Source organism: Cibotium barometz, chromosome 10 (assembly GCF_041138505.1).
Source record: "Cibotium barometz isolate CiBa-2024 chromosome 10, ASM4113850v1, whole genome shotgun sequence".
Classification (NCBI taxonomy): domain Eukaryota; kingdom Viridiplantae; phylum Streptophyta; class Polypodiopsida; order Cyatheales; family Cibotiaceae; genus Cibotium; species Cibotium barometz.
Window position 1 is genome coordinate 22576543 of NC_141055.1, and position 27530 is coordinate 22604072.

Consider the following 27530-nt stretch of genomic DNA (forward strand, 5'->3'; position numbering starts at 1 on the left):
CCATGTGTCCTAGCTTTCCACATTTGTGGCAAGTGAAGGTCCTCCCTCCTACTCTGCCTCTTCCTCGTCCTCGTCCTCGAGAGAATCCTCCTCGGGTGAAGAATGCTTTTTCCTCTCCTGCTGTTGAGTCGAGCCCTTTCTTCTCTTTGCCTCTGCTCTCTTGCTCCAGTAGAGCTGCTTCTATCTCATGTATCTTCAATTCAGGTACATTCTTGAGTGTTGCTACAATGTTTTCATAATCTCCTTTGTCCACACTCTTCAGAAGTACAGCTAATGCTTCATCATCTTCTACCTTTTTGCCAATAGCTGCCAGCTGTTGCTTAATGCTTTTATATTTGTTCAAGTGTGTGATTAAAGGTTCACTTTCCTTCATGTCCAATTTGTAGAATTGCATTAACAGATTTATCTTAGAATTTTTTACTTGTGTACCAAATAATTTATTGAGTTCATCCCATGCATCTTTTGCCCATTGTATCCCTGTGATGTGATGAATGATTTCATCATTTAAACTGAGTGCAATAAGTCCCAATGCTTTTTTATTCCTACTCTTCCACTCATTTTCTCCTCTCTCTAGGCATTCATCTCTCCCTTCAACTAATCCCCATAAATTTTTCCTCATCAGCAAATACATGGTTTTTGTTTGCCATGTATAAAACTGTTCCCCATTAAATTTGGCTATTTCTTGTGGTGCTGAACTCATGGTGATGTGAAGGGGGTCTTACCTCTTGATCCAAATGCAAGATTCAAGGGCAGTGTCTACCCTTTTACAACTCAATCTGGTGTTTAATAGATGATTACAATAATTTTATCAGCATAAAATCACCAGAAATTACACTAAATTAAGGGTAACCAATTTGTACGGGATGGTTGGAGTATCAAACCAACTCCGATTTACAATTTGAAGCTTTAGGGATCTGTATCAGATACCTAATGGTTAATTTGAACCCTCAATTGCACCAAAATACAGTGATTAGCATTGATTAATCATTGATTAGTAAATTAATGCTCTGGTTTGTGTGCAGAAAACAGAGTATGCGGGGAGTCCAGATCTGGTGCCTTCCACTTCAAATGAGCTCAAATGCTTTCAAAGGCATCAATAGCAATGAGTCTAGTAGAGGATTAAGCCAAGAAACACAAGATTTGACCAAATAATGAAAGCTTAATCTCTCTTTTACCAAAGTCACCTCTGCAGATTTGATGAAGAGCTTTGATCTCAATGTAGACTTGATGAAATTGAATTCTACCTTCACCAGCTTGTAGAGCATGCTTGATTATCCCTTGGGCTAAGAGGAATTAGAAGGATTTGATTTGAGCAAGGAGAGATCTGCACTTCCCTTCAGAAAAAAACACGCTGAAAAAAACGTCAAATTCTCCTTCGTCCGTTGGCGGTTTGCTGCGTTTTCTTCATGGGCTTGAAGCCAAGGAGGTTAGCTATGATATGCTAGAAGCTTGTGCCCTGATTGTGAGTGTGCAAGGTGCTAGAGATCCTCCACTGGCTGGGGGTGAAGGGGAAGGTGAAAAACTCACTAAAAATTGATTTTTTTGCTAATTATCTACTGATCCTAATTAATTAACTAATGGGATCATAAACTTGGTTGATTCTAGGCATGGCTCTGATACCATGTTGAAATTTGAGCATAATGATGAGCTATGGTGGATTAAACACTAGAATCAATATCATTAACAAAGTGATTAAGAAATGATTAAGACGTAATTAGTGAATAATTAGCAAATAGATTAATGTAGGCATGGATACTCAAAAACCAGCAAATTCTCATTAGGGCTATGCCTCAATTTATAGAGTTTACATCAAGCATCAAATCCCATTGATTTCTCCATGATTCACTCCCAGAATATCTCCACCTCTTGTCTGATTCTCTCCACCTCTTCTCTTTTCCTTGAATATCTCTCAGAATATCTCCACACTCGTAAATTCCCTCATGCTACCCTTTATTCTCTCCCAGTAGATTCTTCTCACCTTTTCACAGGTTCTTTCACAATTACATCTCCTCTTTTACAGTCTCTATCCAAGACCTTGTTCCCGCACACACCGTATTCACTTGTATTTTTCAACAAGGCATTCCCTTACTAAACATTCTTTCAAGCAAGAAGGGTGGTTTCCCACTCCCTAATGTCGAATGATGCTAGGTACCGCTAACGGTTTATGGTTCCTGTGAGGCTGAACTTGCGTAGGAAACACGGTGTCTGGGATTTTGATTCTTCTAGGATTTATTGGCTCCAATTCTCTTTGTGTTTCTTCCACTAGACCCCTTAAATGTTGCACTTGTTCAATCTCCTCAACTGGGTTTGGGTAAGTTCCAATCTTTTTCTTGAGGGTTTTTGGCCCACGTGGCTTGTCTTGGGGAGTCTCAGTCAGTTTGGGTGGCCGAGAGGGCATTAGCTGACTTGGTTGTGTTCCAGGGGAGTTTCCTTTTGTTTCCCCTAATTTATGTATTCGCTTGATTCTTCTTCGTTGGGCTCCCGAGTAGGTTCCTCCCTTAAGGTAGTGGCTTTGGTCCCCATGGTTTCTATTGAATCAGAATCATCTTTCGGATCATTCAAATACGGGGTCGTCTCCTATTCCTATGTTAGTCTTTAAACTAGGCTTGGAGCTCGTGGTATTAAGCGATCTCTTCCATCGCGTTTTCTTCTTCTTCGCTCGAGCAATTGATGCAGTTTCTCTCTCTTCAAGAATGTAGTTTTGATTTTGAAGCATTGACCGTGTGACTACATTTGCGGGTACAACAGGGGTGGTCCCTCGTGCCTCGTTGGTGACCTCAACCAAATTCAATGGCGTAATCTTGGGTGCACTAGGATTATGTGGACATTGAGCGATCAAATGATCTATGCCACAACGATTACATGTAAGTACTGGCATTCCCGATGTGCTCCCTTGATTTGGTTGCATTTGAGTAGCGATCTTGTGTAGCCTATTAGGGCACTCCGCTACACGATGTGGCCCACCACAGTCATAGCATTGAAGAGGTGGTCTCCTTGCCAAGGTATTGAGGTTTTGCCCTCTTGTGGCGAGAGCAGACGCTTGATATACGGGCTTGACTTGCCCGAAATGATCCTCCATGTAGTACTGGCGAGTCATTTCAAACGTATCAATCCCATATGAAGCAGTGGGGTCTATCTCCATTCATAATCCCCACATGCGCTATGTGACTCACAACCTATCTGGTTTATTGGAGTAATCCTTGGATGTGGAGGTTGTGCTCCTAGCACTGGCGGTGGTAACGGCACAGACTGACCTACATTTGGGTTCCTTGGAACTACATGCTGTGATGGTTGCTCAACAGGTGGTGCAGGCATCAGCGCAGGTACTTGAGGTGTGTTTGACCAAGCTAGTGGTGCCTGATTTGCCAACATACGCTTAAGTACTAGGCAATCCTTAGATTGATGGCCATACTTACCACATGCATTGCAATTCCCATTGAATTTGACTCTGAATGTGGGACACTCACTCGTGCTATGTGGTCCTAAGCAAACCGAACACCATTGCTGCTCTCTTCTTGGGTACATATGGTTATTTTGAGGAGCTCGATTACCCCTAAAGTACTCTTGGAGAGCCTTAGTAAGGTCAGTCCACAGACATCTCAGATATCTTGGGCTCCTTGTGACAATAGGTTTTACCGTCATTGGCTCATGCTCGGATACTTGCGAACTAACAGATCTTGCCTCTGAAGACACCTTTTTACCTGCAACAATCATCAAGTTGTCTTCTAACTGGATTGCATTGGCAGTAACTGCTTCCCACATCGTAAGACCTCTAATGACGGCCATTGTATATGTCCTCGTGGTGCAATCCTCATCGTAAGACCTCTAATGACTAGGCCATTGTATATGTCCTCGTGGTGCAATCCTCGGATGAATCTATCGAGCAATTGGTTGTTATTGAAGCGCTCATCCGGAGTGCAGCGAGAATTTAGATGCTTTAATCGACTAATAAAGTCTCTCACTGACTCCCCTTCCTCGCGTTCAGCTTTTTGGAGTTGAGATGCTACTCCCCAAAGCACACCCTCATGTATGTATTCTTTCAAGAACAATCTCTTAAGAGTGGGATAGTGAGTACGCTCTTCAACCCTTAAAGTTCGATACCAATCTCCGGCCTTCCCACTCAAGGTTAAGCCTAAGGCTTTACACTTATGCAGCTCATTGTTCTCTTCCAAGGAATCACACACGTGTTCAAAGACCTCAATGTGCTTCCTAACATGTTCGTTACCACTGAAGTTCTGAGTGAGCTTGGCCACTTGTACCGCCTTACTTCTAGGTTCTCTCTCAGGCATGCCTCGCAAGTTTTTCGCAATAGATCGTCCGATCGTCTGAGCAAACGTGTTTGAGCAAACGTTGCGAGATCACCTAAGTGAGCAGGCATAGCTGGTGGGGGTGCTTTTGGGATAGCCTGGTTGATGGGAGTTGGCATCGGTCTTGGTATGTATGCGGCTGACGTAGGATATGATATGTGACTAGGCCTCGCTCCTCTTGGATAAGGGTTGTGATAAGGCGGTCGTGGAGCATACGCCATTGGCATACTAAGAGGCATAGGAGCTACATGAGCATGAGTAGCGATAGGTACATAGGGTCGATAGGCACTGGCATGCAATGTTGCAGGTACTGTTTCACTAGGTAGCGGTGTTGTACTAACTACAGTGGTAACAGGTGCGGAGTAGGCATTGTGGATTCCAAGGTTGGAAAGCTAAAGTTACTACTCGTGGGCTCAACGTGCATTGAGACTCTAGGCGAAACAACATATGAAGGGTCTATGGGACTCACCGAGGGAGTCTCCAATTGTGACAGGGTTGGTTGTTTGGCCTTGCCTGTATCCAAAAATCTCATAGGGCCAGTGGAAACTAGGTTCACTCTCCTATTTTGCCTCTCGAATTGGATAATTCTATGAATAACCTCACATATCATTTGTTATTGCTCCTCTAGAAGATTAGTGGCACTAGATGTAGATTGTATGACTTCTAACCAACCTACATGGTATGTGTAGCCCGTGTATAGGTCAGTTAGAGTCTCTGTGTGTAGATCATATTCCCAATTTTCATTGAGAAATATTCCATCTAGACTTGACATGCCAAACGGTTCTCTTGAAGTGGACGCAATGTCACTTCTTGTGGATTGACTTCTCGGGACCTCTACCTTAGGAAGAGTATCAGAAGGTGGTAGCTCAGTAGGGCCCTCATTAAACAAAGTGGGTAGAATATCCACATGGACACTCTTTGGGAGGGTAGGGTCTACATAAGATGTGAATGGCGAATCTACTACCCCTCCTTCTTCGTTTACTTCGCTTGTCGCATCGTGTAGCTCTACTAACGGTCTCTATTAGACGACTAAACATGCTAGATCCGGGTTGTGGGGCCAAACTGGCATGTTTTGGCTTGCCTCCTCAGGGTTCTTGGTAGGGTGCCCTTCCATGGCTTCTGAGTCAGAGGACGAGTCACTATCCACTATTCGTGGATCTTGGGTTGCACTCCCTTGGGTTCCAACCGAAGGCCAAGATGCTAATGTGGAGGGATGGTGTGAGCCGGCGTAAACTGAAATGCTTTCTAGTGGCTCAGACTCTAGCACCCGACCAGAGCGTAGATGCATGTGCGTCGGCAACTACCCTTGAAGCCCACCCAAGTGGTTTCTCGGGTGTTTCACACCCCGTTTTTACTTGTTTTTGTATTGTTTTTAACCCGTTTTTAACCCCCTTACTTATGGTCGAACTTGGACTAGGGCATGTGATAGCTCGAAATGAGCATATCATTTAAAGGATCGTAGCGTGCTTTACAGCACAGTGTTCGCCTATCCAGAGCTCCTGTTGTCCTCAAAACAGTCTATTTGCCTGTGGTGGTGGGGGAAGGGGTGAAGGCCTATTTGCTTGTGGAGGAAAGGGTGAAGGCTTTATCCCACATGCTCACTTCACTCCTTGGGGGGGGCTACATATAGAGCTCCACTTCCCTTAAGCTTTCATTTGAAAGAAAGCTATGGAGCCTCACTCTCCTATATATATATATATATCAAAAGACCGAGACCGAGATCGAATAAGAAAAAAATTTTCTTTTCAAAAATTTTTTCTCCAAATAAGAAATCTTTCCTCTCCACATGTTTGTCTTTTTCTTTTCTCTTTCTAGGGTTTAGACTTGGTCGCGGCGCTGTTCGCACACAACGCAGCCCTGCGGATTCAGAAATCCAGAAAACAGAGCACACACGCACACGCGGAGCGGAAAAATGACAGAAAAACAGAATTGCAGAAGAAGACAAATTGCAGAACCGAAAACGTCAACACCAAACACTCGTTCGCCTTTCCTATAATGAAAATTTCACTTCACGTAGAAGCCTGAGCTGCAGACTGGAGCTTGGTGCAGGGCATCTCCCCGGCAGCGGCGCCAAAAATGTGCGCTTTTGTCACACGAGTCGTAGCTGGGGACTTGCCAAACACCGTATGCGAGCCATAAATGGCTGCAAGCATACAACCAAGGAAGCAAGCTCAAACAAAAAGCAAAGGTGTGTCACTCACCGCTCAAACCGCCGCCGTGAAGGATCCTCGTGTTGCCGTGAAGAAGGAGCCGCCGTCGCCGCTCTACCGCCTCGCCACCGCCGTGCCGCCACACAGTGCTCAATCACACTCTCTCTCTCTCTCTCTCTCTTTATGCAGGAGAAGGGGAAGGAGAAGGGGACCGAGAAGATAAGGCAAGAGCACTTTTGTATTCAACACATTTATTGAGAATGAGAGTTTTAGGGTTACATTTGACTCTTATATGAAACCTAGCCGTTCACACATGGGTGCCCACACATGGCCAGCCAATCCTAACCCTTATCCTACTGATATTCAAGGTGCTCCTCTCATCGGCGATCACCCAATCCCTTTATCCTTTTCATGTGGTGCCAAGCCCGGCCCATGACTCAAAATACTTAAATTAATTACATGACGTAAAATGTAGTACGTCTCAATGTCTGTCCTCATAGGTTAACAGTCAAGGATATTCTGGAATGGCCACCCCCTAAATCAGTTCGTGAAGCTCGTGGGTTTTTGGGAATCACGGGATGGTATAGTATTTTTATCAAAGATTATGCCTTGGTAGCTGCACCTTTGACGGATCTTCTTAAGAAGGATTGCAAAATAGTGTGGCTGCCAATCCATCAAAATAGTTTTGATCAGCTCAAGGTCATTATTACTTCTGCCCCAGTCCTGAAACTTCTTGATTTTGCCAAGGAATTTGAAGTGGTAAATAACTGATGCTAGTAGTCTAGCACTTGGTGGTGTCTTAGGCCAAGAAGGAAGACAAGTTGCTTATACTTCCCGCAAGCTAAAGCAATATGAAGCAAATTATGCCACCCATGATTTGGAGCTCTTAGCAGTTGTTCATTGGCTCAAATTATAGAGACATTATCTCTTGGGGGGCAAATTCCAGCTTGTAACTGACCACAAAAGTCTAAAGTGAATCTTCAACATACGGCAAAGGAGATGGATTGAAATTCTACAAGAATATGACTTCGACATCAAATTCCGCCCTGGGAAAGATAATGTGGTAGCAGATGCACTTAGCCATCGCAAATCTTTCTGAGTGCAATTTCAAATAATTCCATACTGGTCAAAGTGGAAGAAGTCTCATCTCATGATCCAGATTATCAGAGAATGATGAAGTTAGTAGAAGAAGGAAAAAATTCAGAGAAAGAGAAGAATCTAATCAAGGGATACTCCACTCATGAAGGAAGCCTCTACTTCAATCACAGGCTATGTATCCCTAAGGATCCTGCTTTAAAGAAACTAATCCTCCATGAAGCTCGTGATAGTCCTGCTCTGCAAGACACCCAAGCTATGCAAAAACATTAAATGTCGTAAGAAGGAGCTTTCATTGGGCAGGCTTGAAAAATGATGTCCTTCGGTACTTGAAGCAATGTCTCTCATGCCAAAGGATCAAAGCTGAAAGGGTCAAGATGCCTGGAAAACTTCAACCCTTGGATATTCCCCAAATGAAGTGGGAGTGCATTAGTATGGATTTTGTCACAAGTCTCCCCACTGTTCAAGGAGGATATGACTCCATTCTGGTAGTAGTGGACTTACTTACCAAAGTAGCTCACCTTATACCAGCGAAGAAGAACTTCAAAGCTTCTGATATTGCTCGAATATTCATCAAGGAAGTCCCCAAACTTCATGGTCTCCCAAAAAGGATAGTAAGTGACCGAGATTCTGACTTCACTTCAAAGTTCAAGCAGTCCTTATTTCAAGCCCTGGGAACTCAAATTTGCTTTAGCATAGATTATCATCCAGAGACCGATGGCCAGACTGAGAGAGTCAATCAAGTAATTGAAGACATTCTCAGAGCATATTGTGGATGGGAACCAAGAAGGTGGATTCAATACCTTCCTCTGGTAGAATTTGCCTACAATGCGTCTTATCATCAAAGCATAGGAATGTCACCATTCAAAGCACTCTATGGGCAAGAATGCTTGTCTCCTCTAAATTTCTTTGATCCGACCATAAGAGTTGATGCATCCAGGAAAATGCTCGAAGAGATGGAGGAACAAACCAAGGCAATCCAAAAGGATATTAGAGCTGCCCAAGATCGACAAAAGCATTATGCTGACAACAAGAGGTCTGAAAGGATCTTCAAGGAAGGAGACAGAATTCTTCTACGAGTGCGACCCAAACGAAGTTCTCTATCACTTAAGAAATATAAGAAGCTCAGCCCTAGGTATTGTGATCCCTATACAGTTATCAAAGTGTTTAGGTAAAAGTGCCTATAAACTCCAACTCCCAGCCCATATCAAAGTCCACAATGTATTTCATGTAAGTTTGTTAAAACCATATGTACCCAGTCTCGATCATCAGTCTCGATCATATTCTTGATGATGAACAAGTTGTAATCCCTACTCAAGGAGTCCTTGAATTACAGCCCAGTAGTGGAAAGATTACCCTGAAGAGGATGCAACTTGGGAAGATGAAGCTACACTCTTAAAGGATTATCCCCAATTCATGATGATGAGATGAGGACATCTTGATTTCTTTAAGGGGAGAAGGATGTAACATACCCATCTTCACTAATACAGAAATGTCCATGTAATAGATAAATTTATGAGTTTTTATGGTATAAAAATCAATGATTTTATTATTTGAGTCATTTCTACTTAGAATCTTCAAATTTTGTGCCCAAATTTAGAATTTGCACGCGATTTTACCCTAATATAGGATTTTATAGCATCCAAAACGGACACCGGATCAAGCTTATACATAAATTTTAGTCATTTTAGTTAAAAAGCGACGACCTTTAAACCTTAATAAATGCACAACCGGGCGTCCGATTGACAAACGGTCTGAGCCCCAACGACCTGGAGAACCTCCCGGATAAAATTTTTTTTTGCCCCAGGGCAGTTTGGCATGCAAATCGAGGCGGGCGTCCCAAATTTGGGTACTCTGCCCCAAAAATTTAGACCGTACACACTTATTAGGGTGCCCGTACGATGGTTGCCCAAGAACCAAAGGACGGCTGTCCACTGTGTGGACCACACGTACTGCCACGTGGACACCCATGCTGTCCCAGACCAAATAAGATACATGCGTACCACTCCTTTCCCTGACCAACCGACACCGTACCTTTCCCTTAGACCCATGCAGGCCACTGATCCATAGCCTTTGCTGGTACACCGTCCTTTCGTCCTCACTTTGCGCAGTGCCTGTACCCGTGCCCCACAGCTATATAAACACCCGAGTGCTCCACATGCTACATGCAATTCTATGTAACGTCTGCCCTGTTGTACCGTCGTCCGTACCGTCGTCTGTCCCTGTGCACTATACTTGCTGTAGTACATCCGCCCCTTGCAGTCACCCCTCTCACACCCCCCTCATTTGCCTCTTTTCACATAAGCCAATTTTCCTCCATCTTCCTCTTGCTAGGAGGCAGTGTCCTTAACTCTTCTCCCTCCCCCTCCCCCCCGTGTGAAGAGACTTACAGTAACCCTCACAGCCCTCCTCCACGTTTTTGGTCTTAAGGACATCTCACAATCCCCCCCCCCATTTTGTATGACTTTAATAAGGGTTTTTTGTCTTAAGAAAGGGTTCGTGCGCTATAATCTTTTGCTCATACGGTGAGCAAACGATCTCAGAATTGAGATCCGACTGAAGCGTTTCGATCGCGACAACAAGCTCTACAAAGTGACGCCCAAGATGGCCTCTTCTCAGAGACGTCAAAATATTGCCTCAAAAAGAGGAGCGCGCAACAACGAGATTAGGGAAGATGCTCCCGATGCGGCTCCAACCCTCCCTTTTTTCAAGCTCCTCAAGGAAATGGTAGCAAGGTTAGCTTGGTTATTTTTTTAAAGAAGAGTTTTTCCTTAAATTAGTGTTAATAAATGTGTATCTTTTCCTTTTAAAATAATGACATAAAATTGTATGAAGTTACGAATTATGTGATGCTGTATTCAATAAATTGCGTTGAAATTGTTATCTTTACGAATTGTGTAATGCTATATTCACAATAAATTGCATTGAAATTGTTATCTTTAAAGAGTGCGAGTTTTTTTTCTGGCTTCAACGCTAACTCTGTTCCGTGCTTGTGTAGCCAGGGGGCGTCGTTTAGCAAAGCCCGGGAATGGCCCAAGGTATCCCTCATGTCATTGGGAGAATAAGGATCACCGATTGAGGCAAGAGATTATGATGCTGCCTAGTTCTGAGGGCCCAGGCTAGTGCGGTAAATAAGCCCACCACCCTAGTGTGCAGACATCCCTCTGAGGAGCGGGAGGATCGAGCGATGGAGCCTGAGAGGGCGACAGGCCGGCTTGAGTCCTCTCGCTAGTGGCCGACGATGAAGTGTATGGTCCGGTAGGGTTTTGCCCAGCATGTAGAGGCTAGAAGGCCGAATTCTAGATCATCGGCAGTATAAGAATAAGAGAGCCGGCTTGGCTTGTATGGAATTGATTCATGTATAAACTTTTTATATATATATCTTGTCTTTGGCATGATTGTATTGTGTAAAAAGGCCGTTTTAACAAACCTTGTGCAAAAGGGCCTTAATAAAGGAACATGTTTATTTATGTCAAACAGTGTGGTAGGATTAATTAGAAAACAAATTGACGCGTGAGTAGGGTGGAAAGTGGGAGGATGGAATGCCCCAACGGCACTATCCTATGGATGGGTGGACCCGATTAGTCGGGTAGCTTTCCAACAGATTAAGTGAAAGCCCTATGCCAGATAAATAGGTTCTTGGGCAGCTTTATTCTAGAAGACTAGGCCAGCGGCGGCGGCTGTGCCTTGCATAGATGAGGAAAAAAGCGTTGCCTCTAGAAATCAAGTCTAGTAGTTGCCCAATTTATGATCAATTACCCTATGGGTGATTTGATGTTTAGAAGATCACGCTCCCCGTGCGGCATAGAATTAGGTCTTACCTATGAATCATATCCTTGAATCTCTACATGGTCAAGGTGTCGAGAATAGGAAATTTTTTCCAAGTTAAGACTTAGTGAACTATCTTAAGTGTTTCCCCCATTTTAGAAGGGGGGAACCTTACAAATTGTGTGATGAAATTCATACAAATCGATATTCAAAATGAAGATTCATAAATTGGAAATTGGGTCTTTAGATAGAAGTACCACAATTGTATAGAATCCCTGACTTTCTTGAGGCCTAGATATGATGGTATTTACGTTATAGCCCCAAGGACCGTGACTACCCGTATATACCGTGGGTATATTTGCAACTCTTAGATAAAATTTTTGGTCTGATGGGCCATTATTGTGTTAAGGGTATGAATGATATGTTCTGAATGAATTGTTCTCTGATAATGTGTTCTGTGTGTTCTTCTTGTAGAAGGGATCTTTATCGCAGGATTCTGCGTGGGTTGACCAGACTATAAGGAACCCCAGAATCAGTTGGATCTTAAGGTGAAAGAGTATATCCTCTAGTCGAGATGAGGACATCTCGCGTTTTTTAAGTGGGGTAGGATGTAAGATTCCTCCCTCTAGCTTTTGAGGTGTAAAGGTGTAAGAACCTCCCCTTCTGTTCTTGAAATTATTCCCCTCTCTGAAATAGAAGAAAGATCTTGTTTTACCGTGTTTTGATCTAGGGAGAGAAAATGTCTAGAGAGAGATAATCCAAAATTGAGATACCCAAAATTGAGTAAATGCTCACATAAGATGAAGAGTTGACTGAGTACAAGGTTTATTAGTTAAAAATTATGAGATATTACTTAAAAAATAAGATATTTTGGAATAATGATGCATTTTTGACACCTTGGTAAGGAGAGGGGGACTCTTGAGGTAGGCACCTATTTCACATGTGTGGAAGGGTTTTTAATTCAAAATAATTGTGATATTTTTATCTCTCCTCTCTCCTGGATCAAACCAATTGTGATATTTTTATCTCTCCTCTCTCCTGGATCAAACCAATTGTGATATTTTTATCTCTCCTCTCTCCTGGATCAAACCAAATAAAAAAGGGAGCCAAACTGGTCCAAATCTTGTCCAAATTGAGTGAAACTGAACCTAGAAAATTCTAGAACCTAGTTGGACTTGGTTAGTGGCCTCCCTCACCCCTATAAATAGACCCTTAGTCTTTTGTAAAAAATATTGGAGCTATACTATGCTAATATTATATTAAAATAATCATATTTTCTATTATCCCTTAAAATTTCCTCTCTCTTGGGAGCTTGGAGCTCTCTCTCTCTCTCTCTCTCTACAACAACTCTTGGAGTTTTTCTCCTCTTGGTGGACCAATTAATTGGTTGGGGGCTTCACTCTGCTAATAGAGAATCAAGCCAAACTTGGAGGTAAAATTAAATTTTATGGTTTTTTCCAATTTAGCTCAATGAATTTCTTCTCAACCCCTCTCAAACTTGAGAAGCTTCTAAATAAATGTTTTAATTCAAATTAAGCTTTCCCTTAAAGTCTCTTGATTAATTAAGAGAAAGTTAATCTTTATGCTCATTTGTAATGTTTTCTTTAAGTAAATCTCTCTCTGTAAATGAATAGCCATCTTTATGGCTAAATCCCTTGAAAAAGGATGCTTCTCAATGATAGTCTCTTAATTCAAAGCTAAACTCTAGGCTTGATAAGCTAGAGATTAAGAAAATGGTATTTTTATGATTTTGTGTTGACAAAATAATGGTTATTTCTTTTAGATTATTTATAAGTAGTTAAAAACTACTTTGATTGATTCTAAATGAGAAATAGATTATCCTATCAATTTGGAAAAAGAGAAATAATGGAATTAGCTTAATCTAGTGAGATAATCATAATTAAGTTTATGATTTAGAAATTAGCTTAATCTAGTGGGATAATCATAATTAAGTTTATGATTTGAAAATTAGTTTAATTTAGTAAGATAATCATAATTAAGTTTATGATTATGGTTAAAATTATGATTTAAATTCATAGTTTGATTTTAAGTATAAAAGAGGAACTACTATCATATTTTCATTACAAGCTTTTACCCTTTTAAGAAAAATTGAGAATTATCAGTAATAGCAGTGAAGCTATGGCAAAATTTTCAGAAAATAATGCATATCTTATTTTTATCCATAATGCTAAAAGAGGACTTTCTACCATATTCTAAGATTGGACATCCTATGAAAAAGAATGATTTTCTTCATATTCATGAGAAATAATTTTTTTGTGTAATTATGCATAATTAATTGATTATGAGAAAAGAGTAAATTTTGGTAAATTTATTTTTATACAAAAAGAGGAATTTCCATGATATTTGAGATCCAAGTAATTAAATGGTAAAAGAGGAATTTTTGGTAAATGCAAAAAGAGGAATTCCCATGATAATTGAGATCCAAGAAATTAAATGGTAAAAAAGGAATTTTTGGCATAATTCAAATTATGAGTATTTATCAAAAGTGGAATTTTGAGTATTTTTAATTTTATTAAAAAATATGGGTAGAATTGATTTTTGTAAATCCCATGAATCATTTACTTAAAAAGAAGAATATTGAATATATTTCATTTGAGAAATTTGAGAAAGAATATGAAAATATCCATCGAGAAAAAGTATCTTTAACTAGGCCAAGAAATTGATAGAAACTTAGAAACGTCCCATCGGTATCGAAAGTAGGAAACGGTACTAAATGTGAATGCGATGTGAGTGGATGTGATATGATGTAAATAGATGTGGATGTGGATGTGATGAGATGTGAATAAGATGTGATGATATGAGGAAGGATGTGATGTGATGTAAATGGATGAGAATGAGATATGATGTGATAGATGTGCATGTGAATGAATGGATGGATGTGGATAGATGTGCATGTGAATGAATGGATGGATGTGGAGAGATGTGCATGTGAATGAATGGATGGATGTGGATGGATGTGAATGTGAATGAATAGATGGATGTGGATAGATGTGCATGTGAATGAATAGATGGATGTGAATGTGAATGAATAGATGGATGTGGATAGATGTGCATGTGAATGAATGGATGGATGTGAATGTGAATGAATGGATGGATGTGGATAGATGTGCATGTGAATGAATGGATGGATGTGAATGTGAATGAATGGATGGTTGTGGAAAGATGTGAATGTGAATGGATGGATGGATGTGGATAAATGTGATGAGATGTGAATGAATGTGATGAGATATGGATAGATGTGGATGTGATGTAATGTGGATGGAATGAATGATATGTGATGTGGATAAATGTGGACGTGATGTAATGTGGATAGAATGAATGAGATGTGATGTGGATAAATGTGGATGTGATGTGATATGGATGGAATGAATGTGATGTGATAAGGATAGATGTAGATGGAATGTATGTGATGTGATGTGGATGCAATGAATGTGATAGATGTGAATGGGTGTGATGGATATGAATGGATGTGATGAGATATGAATAGATGTGATGAGATGTGGATGCAATGAATGTGATAAATGTGAATGGGTGTGATGGATATGAATGGATGTGATGAGATATGAATAGATGTGATGAGATGTGAGTGGATGTGATGAGATGTGAATGGATGTGAATGTGATGTGATGATATCTGAATGGATGTGAATGTGATGTGAATGTGATATGATGATATTCTGAATGGATGTGATGTGATGTGAATATGATACGATGAGATGTAAATGGATGTGAATATGATGTGAGGAGACGTGAATGTATGAGATGTGATGTGGATGGATGTGATGTGATGAGATGTGGATCTGAATGAATATAAATGAATGTGATGTAATGTGAATGGATGGATGAGATATAAGGTGGATGAATGTGATGTGATGTGGATCTAGGTAGATGTGAATGGATGAGATGTGATGAGGATAGATGTGATGAGATGTAATATGATGTGATTGGATGTAATATGATGTGATGAGATGTAATATGATGTGATTGGATGAAGACGATGGGAATACATATGACTGGATGTGGAATAAGCAATTTTGAATTGATGTAGAAGAATGTGGAATAATGAGAAATGATGTGGAAAGATGAGAGTTTGTTAGAAACTGTATTTATGAAACTTGTTTTTAAATGACTGCACCACCAAACAAAAAAATAATACCTTTCTTCTTTTTTAATGTCAATAATATAGACATCTTCCCTCAAAATCCTACACCCCAACAATGAAGGCATCTTTTTCGCCATTTTTTGGAGAAGAGTGAGTATGTATTGTTTTTTTTTTTGTACATCCCATTTCACATAAGGATTTTTGTGCTTCATATAGATAGGTGCTCATAGCGCAAAAACCATTCATTGCATGCACTTCAGGAGTATTGCACATCTCAATGTGCATGTGCATGTGCATGTGCATGCCATTGGATGTCTGCGCATGTGACTTCATATCATTGCTTCATGTCATAAAAAACAATGAATGATACAAAATTGAAAAGGATAATATAGTTGCTAATTATGGGCAAAATATAATTTAATTTCCCAAAAGAAATTACATCATGATTAATAAAAATGGTAATGAAAATTATAGTTAAAAGAAGACTTTATTCTAGAAAGGTTGTTACATCATCCTTGTTGCTATGCAGGCGAAGACTAAAGATAACATGACAGTCTCAAGTAACTACATAAGGGTTCCTAAATATAATTTAATTCCCCAAAAGAAATTACAGACAACATGACAGCCTCACGTAACTATATAAGGGTTTCTAAATATTATGGGAAAAATATAATTTAATTCCCTAAAAGAAATTACATCACGGTTAATAAAAAGGATAATGAAAATTATAGTTTAAAGAAGACTTTATTCCAAAAAGGTTGTTACATCATCCTTGCAGGTGAAGATTAAAGACAACATGACAGCCTCACGTAACCACATCAGGGTTCCTAAAACTAAGTACTTGTAATAAAGGACTATAACCTTAAATAGTGTTTACAGAAGGCAACCTACCATAATTACATAAGGGTTCCTACACCTATGTGCTTTTATGGGCTACTCTATTCTTCAACTCCTCTTGAAGGGGTTCCTCTTTTTCTTCAACTCCTCTTGAAGGGACTCCTCAGCAATGTACCTGTAACTCTTCCAAGTTCCAATGGCGCTTCCAATATTCATATTCCAGACATATTATCTCCGAAATAAATGGCCTCATCTGCGCTAGGATCTTGCTCCAAAGATTACGAGCCTCTGTTGTGATTTTCAGATGTTCTTTCGCATCTCCACCTAACTTCGTGCACAAATCTTTGCAACAAACAACATCAAGGGTATGAGAGTATAGTTGGGGCCATAATGAGGTTGATAAAGATAGAGGATGATTGGTGAGGTTTAATGAGGTAGGGAATGATGGTGAGGGAGAGTGAAGAAGAAGGATAAATAGGGAGGGAGAGAAATATAATAAGAGGGAGAGGGAGGCAATGAGATATGGGAGTAAGGGTTAGAGTAAGAGTTAGAAGTCATATTTATAGATACATCATGCTAAAAACAAAAAGAGATTGTAAGATCCCTACCCTATAGTTTAATTGAAAGACATGCAACGGAATAACGACTATGCAGGGTAGAGCGACTTCCTCGGGGTCTCGCCCAACCACGAATGTCTGGGCAAGGGACTAGTCCGGCGGCTCTTCCAAAACCAAACCCGAAAAAACTTTCCTCACCCAGAAAGCATAGGCAATTCCTCTCCAGGAAAATCTTCTAATGAAAATTTATCTAACGGGGTCAAGAGCTAAGCCCAACTCGCCCATGGGTTAGCCAGCCATCCAACCACTATATTGGTGGTATCCCTCTTTATAAAAATTTGGTTGTCTTTTGTCTCGGGTACCAGGGAGGAAAAGAGTTCCCAGGCCCCCTAGCCTCGTGGCACTTACACACCCAATCTGAAATTGCCTTTTCTCAGATTCAACTATTTCCAAGACGGAATTGCAATAAAACCAGAGTGTTTCCATCATAATCCTCAGTATTCCAGTTCCAACTTTTCCAATTTACAACCATAAAATCCAAATTCCATTCATACCTTCCTCAACATACCTATGGCATCATTGGTAAGCCAGAGCGTCCCCACCACCTATTCAATCCCTCTAGGTTCACCTAGTACTTCACTCAGGGGCCGTTTCATGGTTTCTAACTCATAGTACCCAAGAGTATGATCTCTTTTATCCATAAAATCCATAAGGACTCTCTTCTTTGAAGGTCAGCTAGATCAACCAACGAGATCCAGTTTACCAAACAAAAAGGAGCCATGGACTCATCCTTGAAGACCAACAAGGTCAACCAACTAGATCCAGGCCCGTGTTCATAAAACAACTCCAACTCAATGTTCCATTCTTCCTCGACGCATGCGTGGGTATCTTAGGAGACCTAGAGTCTGAGCACCGTATGGTTAGCACCCTCTAGCATCCTTCGTAGGTGACCTAGTGCTTCACTCATAGGCTGCTTCCTTGGCCCCTCATCCATTGTACCAGAAGCTCACCAATTTAACCAAACTGAGGCTGGTCATCAAGACCTCGGTTGACCTTGCCACGCGAGACGTCCTTCTTTGACTCTCCATTTGGCTGTTGCAACATTCTCAACCTAGGTCCATGACCTCTTTCCAGAAGATAGTCAAAATGCTTTCCCCAGCATTCTTGACATAAAACAATCTTTAAAAATTAGGTTTTACATGCAAATTCCAAGCAAAATTCCCATCTTTCCATATCATTCCACATCAATTGACATCATTTCACATCATTCTACATCATTCCTCATCATTTTACATCATTTCTCATCATTCCACATCATTTCTCATCATTCCATGTCATTTCATATTATTTCACATCACTCCTCATTTTTCCACATGATTTCTCTTCATTCCACATCATTCCATATTACTTCACATCATTCCACATCATTTCACATCATTTCTCATCATTCCACATCATTTCACATTATTTCACATCATTCCACATTATTTCACATCATTCAATCATCATTCCACATTATTTCACATCATTCATCATTCCACATTATTTCACATCAATTTGGATTTCCTCAAACAAGATGGTCTCTTTTTGCTTTGAGCGAATCAGATTTGATTATCAATTTTCCTTGCTCTAGTTATCAGAATTTTTGTTCCACAATAAACCAGGCTAAGAGTACAGTTACTCTTGGCTTAGTTAAAGATAACTTTTTTTCTCATCTCTTAATTCATTTAAGTTGAATTTCCGTTCACTTTTGGATCCTTGATCCTTTCAAGAATTCCAGATTTCTCTCCCAAGGGAATCTTGAAATAAGTCAGTGCACAAGTATTTACATTCATCCAACTAAGCATGTTTCTGGTCTTTTTTTGGGAAATCCTTTTCTCGTTAAAACCTAACCAAGAGACAGAATAAGGGTTGGATTAGATTCTTTATTAGGTTATTTCAGTCAATCTTAACCAATTCTTTAATTATAGTAGAAAGCCTTTATGTAATTCCCTTGTCCATAAATCATTAAATCTGATTATGGTGGAATTCTTGATTTAACCAATAATTCTCGTAAGAGTTTCCACTCACCTTTTTCCCATTTAGAACATACTTAAGATTCTATTTTTCGAGAATCTAGACATATACTTCATAATTCCAAAGTTAAATATGTTCGTGATTCCTCTTTTTAATTAAAATTTTTTCCATGTTTTCTCAATGCATTCCTATGAATATTTTCACATTCTTTTCTTAATTTTGCCAAAATAAAATATGCTCAATATTCCTCTTTTTGAATAAAAGATTTATGCATACATTCTTATGGGATTTACAAAATCAATTATACCCATAATTCCTCTTTCAGCATAAAATATTTATGCACACATACTAATTCATTTTTATCTAAATGAATTATATTCATAATCCTCATTTGAAAATTAGAGAAGAATTGTACATAACCTTCTCGTAATTTTGAAAATATAATATAATCAAAAGTCCACTTTTGATGAAAGGAAAAATTTATGTGAATCTTTCCATAATTCCCATAAATTGAATGAATCAAGAAAAATTTGTGCATAACCTTCTTTATTTTTCTGGTAAATGAATAATGCTCAAAACTCCACTTTTAGCATAAAATGTATTATGCATAAATTTAAATTCATTTTCTAATGATAAAATTTTTACCATAGCTTCCCCACATTTTCTATGAAATGAGAATGCTCAAAATTCCACTTGTAGCATAAAAATTAATTTATGCATAAGCCTAAGCATAAACATAAACATAAATGCATCTAAACATCTTGTTTATTTAATAAAAAGATCCAAATATAACTTCCATATGAAAATAGATATATAAATGTTATCATAAGCTGTCTTTCATCATAAAATGGATAAATATAAGATTTCTTATCATAAAAACAAGCTTAAATGAATTAACCTCATTCTAAGTAGGTTAATAAACATAAAAATGTTTAACCTTAATCTCTAGCTTGATAAGCCTAGAGTTTAGGGTAAGAAAATGAGATTGAATTAAGGTTTAACCTTCCAAGAAGGATTTAACCATAAGAAGTGAGTATTCCTTCATAAAGAGTGAATATAAATTATAAACAATACACTTAAGCATAGAATATTAACATTACTTCATCTAAACAACAACATAAATCAAGAGGGGCATGGTTTTAAGAAGAAACCATGAGATAGAAGGCTTCCCAAGCATGTAGAGGAGAAGAAGATAGTATAGGCTTACCCTTGATGTGTTTGATTCTTTATCTTGCAAGGAGATGTGTAGCCCTTAAGGAAGAGGCTTGGCCACCAAGAGAAGAGGGTAGTCTTCAAGAGAAGAAGAGGTTTAGTGAAGCACCAAAGCTTCACAACAATGAGGAGGCAAGGAAATACACAAATGAAAATTACACTAGAGTGAAAATACACTAAGATGAAGATATAAAGGAATGGGGTTCTATTTATAGGTGAGGGAGGCCACCAACCAACCCCAACTGGGATCTAGAGGCTTCCAGCTTTAGTTTGGGCCAATTTAGACTAGTTAGTCCGCTTTTTGATCTAGTTTGGAAGAGGAGAGATGAGAGATGAAATATCTAGCCACCTCATGTATTTTTTGAATAAAAAATGACCCCTTTGATGTGATTTCTAGGTGCCTCCTTGAAGTGGGATTCTCTCTCCATATAGGTGTCAAATTTCACATTTTTTTCAAGACTAAGTACCAGTACTAGTAGTCAACTCTTCATCTTATGTGAAAATTTACTCATTTTTGGTGGATTTTATTTTCTTCTTGCATTTTTCTTATCCAAACACTTGGATTAATACCATAGGCCCATTAGAACACTCTTTGGACTTTAATCCATAATTTTTTGAAAACAGGTACCCCTACGTTAAGGTGTCTAGTGCACATATTCAATTAATTTCTAATGCAGATTGGAAAACTCTTTTTAAACTTATGTTTTAGGGGAATTCATCTTAAAATTAAAGGGTAACTTTGTATCCAAAAATATCTCAAAATTGTATTATCTCTCTCTAAAATATTTTCTCTCTCTAAGTCAATTTAAGAGAAAATGAACTATTTCAAAGATTAAAGTCAAGGGAAAGGTGTACAATGATGTCTTAACCTTCTAGATACAGAAGAGGAGGAATTTTATAGAAATTTTGCATGGATATTTCCTAAATTTAAAAAAGTATATGCATGGATAAGTGCTTTGTGTAGAAAAAGTAATTGCATAAATAAGTGCTATATTTTAGAAAATCGATGTAGACATCAACATTGAGAATACCTTAAAATAATAAATGAATATATTCCAGCCATCAACATACAACCATATTGATTGTCATGCTAAGACATTTAAAAAACAAAAAAAGTAAACAGACCTTCATAGAGAGTTGATAGAACCATGATATAAAGGACATTTTAGCAAAATGAAGGACATTTTCAAAACAACAGTACAAGGTCTTTTTCAAATTGTTCTCCTATTTGTTGGAACATTCTCATTAGGTCCTCCTTTTTTTTAGTGTGGGTTGATGTATAAACATATTATGGTTTGGATCATCTAACCCAAAAATATGCAAATACACAAAATAAAGGTGCTTGCATGCACAATTTGGTCTATTACCCTAATTTGAAAACGGGGACATTGTATGATGGATTCTTTCCCAAAGTAACCTGGTATTTTTCATTGCATAGTAGCAATTCCTTAGTCTCAATTACAAACACTTCCATCTGCCCAGCCTTAATAATCGAATGCTCAAAGACTGTAGCTATGTTTGAAATTATCGAATCACGATTCTCTTGGCTGCCATATCTGACATGCCACGTCTACACTTTGTTGACCGATGGCTACATCATTTGCTTCTCTTGGTGTAGTCCCTTTTGCAACACAAATCCACCAGCCTCCAATGCTCGGATCTCATCCACAGTAAGTTTTGTACCTCATCCAACTAGCCATACAACAGGGGTCTAGTATGTGATTGACAGATAGTATTACATACTCTCCAAATATGATCCACGTTGCTATTACAAAACCACATGAAACTGATGCCTATGGCGTGACACCTAACCACTCTCTCATACCATAGAAATATGGAGGTAGAACACCTTGCCCATAGTTCTTGATGCTCTTCTTACACTTTCCATCTTGGCCATGTAACCATCCTTGGTAAGTGACCTTGCTATATGTAGTGGTGTTTAACGTATAGCCCATATTAAGTTGTGTATGTCATTCTCCACAATTTCCAACACCTCTGCTTTAGTTACTATAATCCCTTTGCATTGTACTGACCACCTTCTATAGTTGATGGAATAGTGGGTGGAAAATTTAATCTCCTATTATCTTGTTTCTTGCGTGGCTGGTTTTCTATGACATACTCTGGACAATGTGATGAGTTATCTTCCTCAAGATTTATAACTATGGGTTTTCGAAGCCAGTTAACTATAATGTTATCGCCAATATAGTTTGGTTGCACATGCATTGGTGTGCCACTCACTGCCTTTTTCACCAATTTTCTAGTGGTTGACGGACTTGGAGCTTTTGATGTTTTATCCTTCTCCGCATCAACTTTGTTACCGTAGGGCCTGCTTCGTGATATTTACCTTGCATGAATGCATGATTCTTTGTGGATTGCAAGAGGGAATTAGTGAGATATGAAACATCAACATCATATAAAGAGATGGTTCCCTTGAAACCCTCTTCTGCTAACCAACTTGCATGTTTCGCTTCTGCTAGAGTGGTGGTCGGCATGTGCGACAAAGTGGCATCATCCACATCCTATAACAAGAGATCAAGTTAACTAATGAGAATCCAAGTTATAAGCTCTAACCACATTCTATAACAAAAGATTAACTTAACAATTCAGATTCCAAATGCAAGCTATTTGTTTTCAAATCCAAGAAAGTAATACTTACCCCTACAAGGTGCTTCCTCTAATGGGGATATCTAGTAAGCCACCAACTAAACCAACAATCCTTGGCTGGTAAGTTTGCATCAGTGACTTTACCATTCATCCACCACAATCTAATGTGTGTATTTCAAAAGTGCCTCTTCTTCACTTAATGTACAACGCCACTAACGACATAGTCATTTGTGCTCTTCTTGGAAATTCGTGACTACATATTATACTGTATGGATGGTCAAGCTTTGTTTCCAATGAAAAATACATGAATGCTCATGACTTTCCAATGTGTTCTCTAGTCCATTTTTATAAACTGTCCTTACTGCCCTCTAGTTGGCTCTAGCCTCATCAGCCCCATGAAGCCAAAAAAATTTGGTTTGGGAAAGCCTTTGCGTCACAACACTGTTAATCATCTCGTAGAATATAACTTTTGCCATTGTGTCTTCCTCTTTCATTTCACAAGACGCAATTGTCATAAGCTCTTGCAAGTTGCATACCATTATATATTTGGTTTGGGAAAGCCTTTGCGTCACAACACTGTTAATCATCTCGTAGAATATAACTTGTGCCATTGTGTCTTCCTCTTTCATTTCACAAGACGCAATTGTCATAAGCTCTTGCAAGTTGCATACCATTATATAACAGTTGTTAGACAGTTGCAAGCTGTGTGCCATCATATACCACTTGTAAAAGTAGATGAAAATAAATTCAAAAGCCTTTGCGTCACAACACTGTTAATCATCTCGTAGAATATAACTTGTGCCATTGTGTCTTCCTCTTTCATTTCACAAGACGCAATTGTCATAAGCTCTTGCAAGTTGCATACCATTATATAACAGTTATATAACAGTTGCAAGCTGTGTGCCATCATATACCACTTGTAAAAGTAGATGAAAATAAATTCAAATTTTTTTAATAATTTTATAAGACCAAACTATACCTTGGATCATATACATGTGTAGCCATTGTTTTCCACCATCCCTGCACATATGCCTAATGAGATCAAAACAAACCCAAGCCCTTCTCAAATCACCATCTGTTATTTGGCACATATGTTTCACTAGACCTAAACCCGATGCGGGCCCTGTGGTGGTTGACATTACCACTTTGACTCATCCAAAGCTTGCCTAGGAAAATGACTACCATGGAAGAATGCAAAAGCACATTGTCTCTTCAATTCTAGGATACTAGAATCTACACCTTGCACTATACCATTGATTCGAGAAGCACGTACCATCCTCTTGAATCTACAAAGAGAATTGGACAACTTAACAAACTATGTAAAATTAAGTTTATAATAATAATCAAAAAAATTAAAATCAATATGGAGTTGACATTACCTTTGACATTGAATTAAGTGATGCATGTGCTCCAATAATAGTGACAACTCCATGTTGCTTATATTTGATCTATCCTTCGTATGCTTCCTAAACAACTGCATCTAATACAAGTTGTTTGGTGATATCCATTTGTATCTTCCTTGGACCACTTGTAGCCATCTCTGAAACTGCCTCTTGCATAAGTTATCTTATCTTTTGCAATGCTTGCCTTGATGTGTCTCTTTGCACTTTATGTAAATGTTTCCCCCTTGATGTATCATCAATCTGGTCATATATGGGTCATTAGGGATACAATAGTACATTGTAGCACCATACATGCTTCTATATATAGGTTTCTTCTTGTAGTAGAAACAAGGTAGAGAGACACAACTATTCGAGGGTTAAGCCCAGCATAAGGGAAGTTTCTATGTGAGCTTGCCTATTATTTTAAGTCCCAAGAAATACTCTAATTAATCAAAGTTTATTGAAATCAAACTAAGATAATAATCTTACCAATCCATGATGTTGTATTTGGTGTGCCATTCATAGTTTTGCTTCCACACAAGGCATAAGTGACTCAAACAAGCCTCCATAAGAGCTCTTTTTGGACTACTCTGGGAAACTTTACGTGACTCTCCATAGGATTCACCCAACAATGGCCATCATGTGCTTGCTCCATTCCTTGCATTGGAGAGGCTGAAGGATCTCGTACATTCGGTAACTCAAAAGCCACATTGCCATTTTAAATTTAAGGAATCTCTCTTCCACCTTCTCAATATGCATGCTTGCTAATAACATTCTATGAAGCACACTTGCAAAAAGAGATTCCTCAGATAATAAGTATTTGATAACACTCTTTTGATGGGGTGTACCTGTGGTAGTCGTAGAATCTTCTATTGTAAGACTACCTTTTCCTTCCCTTTACGTGGTACATGTGTACCTACATCTATCCTCAACCTGCTTGACCATGGGCTGGGCTAACATTGGATCTATTGCTAGAGGACTCTCTAGGTCCACTAAGCACCTGTGATTTCTTCTCTACATGAGGTGCAACAGCAACACTTCTTACATCTGCATCTCCTGTTGCCTTCATTGTCGGTGCATACCAGCTACTCATCTCATCAACAACATCTCTACTTGCTCGCATCTAATGAGTGGTAGGGTTATAACATCTGTAACCTTTCTACTCCATAGCATAACCAATAAAGATGCATTTCTTTACCTTTGGATACAACTTTGTTCTCACTTCATTAAGAACATGCACATATGCAATACACCCAAATACTTTCAAGTGAGACACATCCGGTCTTATGCCTATAAACTTTTGTTCAGGCATCATACCATGAATAGCTACAATTGGTGTCCTGTTCATAATGTACACAACACAGTTGCTACTGCTTTTGCCAAAAAATAATGTGGCATATTCTTTTTAGCCATTAAGGCATGTGCCACTTCTGTAATGTGCCTGATTTTTTTTTTTTGCAACACCATTTTGTTGTGGAGTATACTTGCATGTAAACTGTCTCTCTCTTGATCCCCTGCTTCCTCAGAAAATTGTTGAACTCATTGGAGAAACATTCTCCCCCATCATTTGATCTCAGGCATTTTATTTGTATGCCTTTTTCCTTCTCAACCAAGGCTTTAAATCTTTAAAAGTGAGCAAACACCTCACTTTTCTCCTTCATGACTCGTAAACCCACACTTTCCTAGCATGGTCATTAATAATGAATGTAACATAATACCTACAACCTGCAATTGTTGCAGTCATAGTCGGTTGTATGATATATAATGGCCTTGCACTGACATGATTTTCATGTTGGGAAACATGTTTGGCCTGCTTACCAAGCTAGCATGCTTCACATACTTTGTGTGTACTATCAACCTTAAACTTTGGCAAACCTGCAATAATATTTTGGGCCTGCATAGACTTTAGTTGTTGCACTTTCACATGACCATTGCATTCATGCCATATGTCAATATTTGCAATGACACATGCTCCATGCGCAAACATAGATGCCTTTACTTTAAAGAAAATATCCTACCATTTCTATTACCCTTTGCAACCAAGCGACGATGTGATTTTTGAAGTCTTTCACAAAACATCCTTAAGGATTAAACCTCACTTGTAGACCCTGCTTAACCATTTGTTTAACAAAAACTAGGTTCTTTGTAATATTTAGAACATGAAGTACATCTATCAAGTACTTCATTTTGCCATCCTCCTACATAGACAATGGCACTTTACTAACATGCGCGCAATGGGATGCGCAATATCATCACCTGTTTCTACATAACCTGGTTTTTTCATTTTTTGCATGTCTCTAAACCACTCAGCATGACTGGTCATGTGGTTAGAGGTGCCAGAATCCACATACCATGTATCTTGAGATCTTGACACATCTCTAGTTATGGAACTGAGCATGCGTTGCATCATAAACATATGCTCACTTCTGTCATCACCTCCTTGTTTACTAGATGATGCATAGTTGCCTTACTGTAACTTTTCACTTTTAATGTCATTTTGTTTTTCATAGTAGTCCTTTGCCATGTGCCTTGGTTTGCCCCAATAAATAGCACTCTATGCTATTTGTATTATGATTTCTTTGCCAACCACCTCGGCTTCTTTGGCTCCCCCTGCCTCTAGACTAGACTCTTCCACCTGTGTATGATTGCATGCAAACCATTGGACTATTATTGTCTAGAATTCTGATTTCCTTGTTGGCCACCACCTTGGCCTCAACCACGACCTCTACCTCCGCCTCTACCTGAAGTAGAGTAAAAGGCCTGTTTTGATGTATTGTTGCTTTGTGAAGAAGAGTCTTCACCTAGTGACTTTTCTTCTATTATCACAGCAGTATAGTTTCCAAGTCTTGAAAGTTGGGAATTCTCCTGGATTGCAATGGAGGTCTTGAATGGCTTGTACTCTTTGCCAAGCCCATTCAAATAGACACTAACCAAATCATCATCTTCCACAGATACATTGATGGACCCAAGGGATTCAACAATGCCCTTGATCTTTAAAGAATACTCATTGATAGAAATGCTTTTCTTTTCCACAATATGTAGCTCTTGCTTTAGCTACAACTTGTCTTTGTGTTGGTCTCTGGAACATCTATACTAGATTTTTCCATGCAACTACTACTGGAGTGTTGGCATCTTGTATGTGTCCTATAATCGTGTCTATGAAACTAATTGAAAGCCAATACATGAATTTCCTTGTACCTTGGTTCCAATCCTTGAATGCCCTTATATCTGATAGAGTAGCATTTTCTTCAAACAACTCAACAGGCTCCTCATTTTTTCCTTTAACATAGTCCCAAAATCCTTTACCCACCATAAGGAAATTGGTCATTCTAAACTTCTAGGCATGGAAGTTTTTCTTGTCTAGCTTCTCAACTGACAATTTGATTGATTCTGTCAGACATGTTTTCCTCTGCAACAATAAAAAAATTATAACATACAATTTCTGTATGTAACCTCCTATAACATAGCACTATCTTCTGT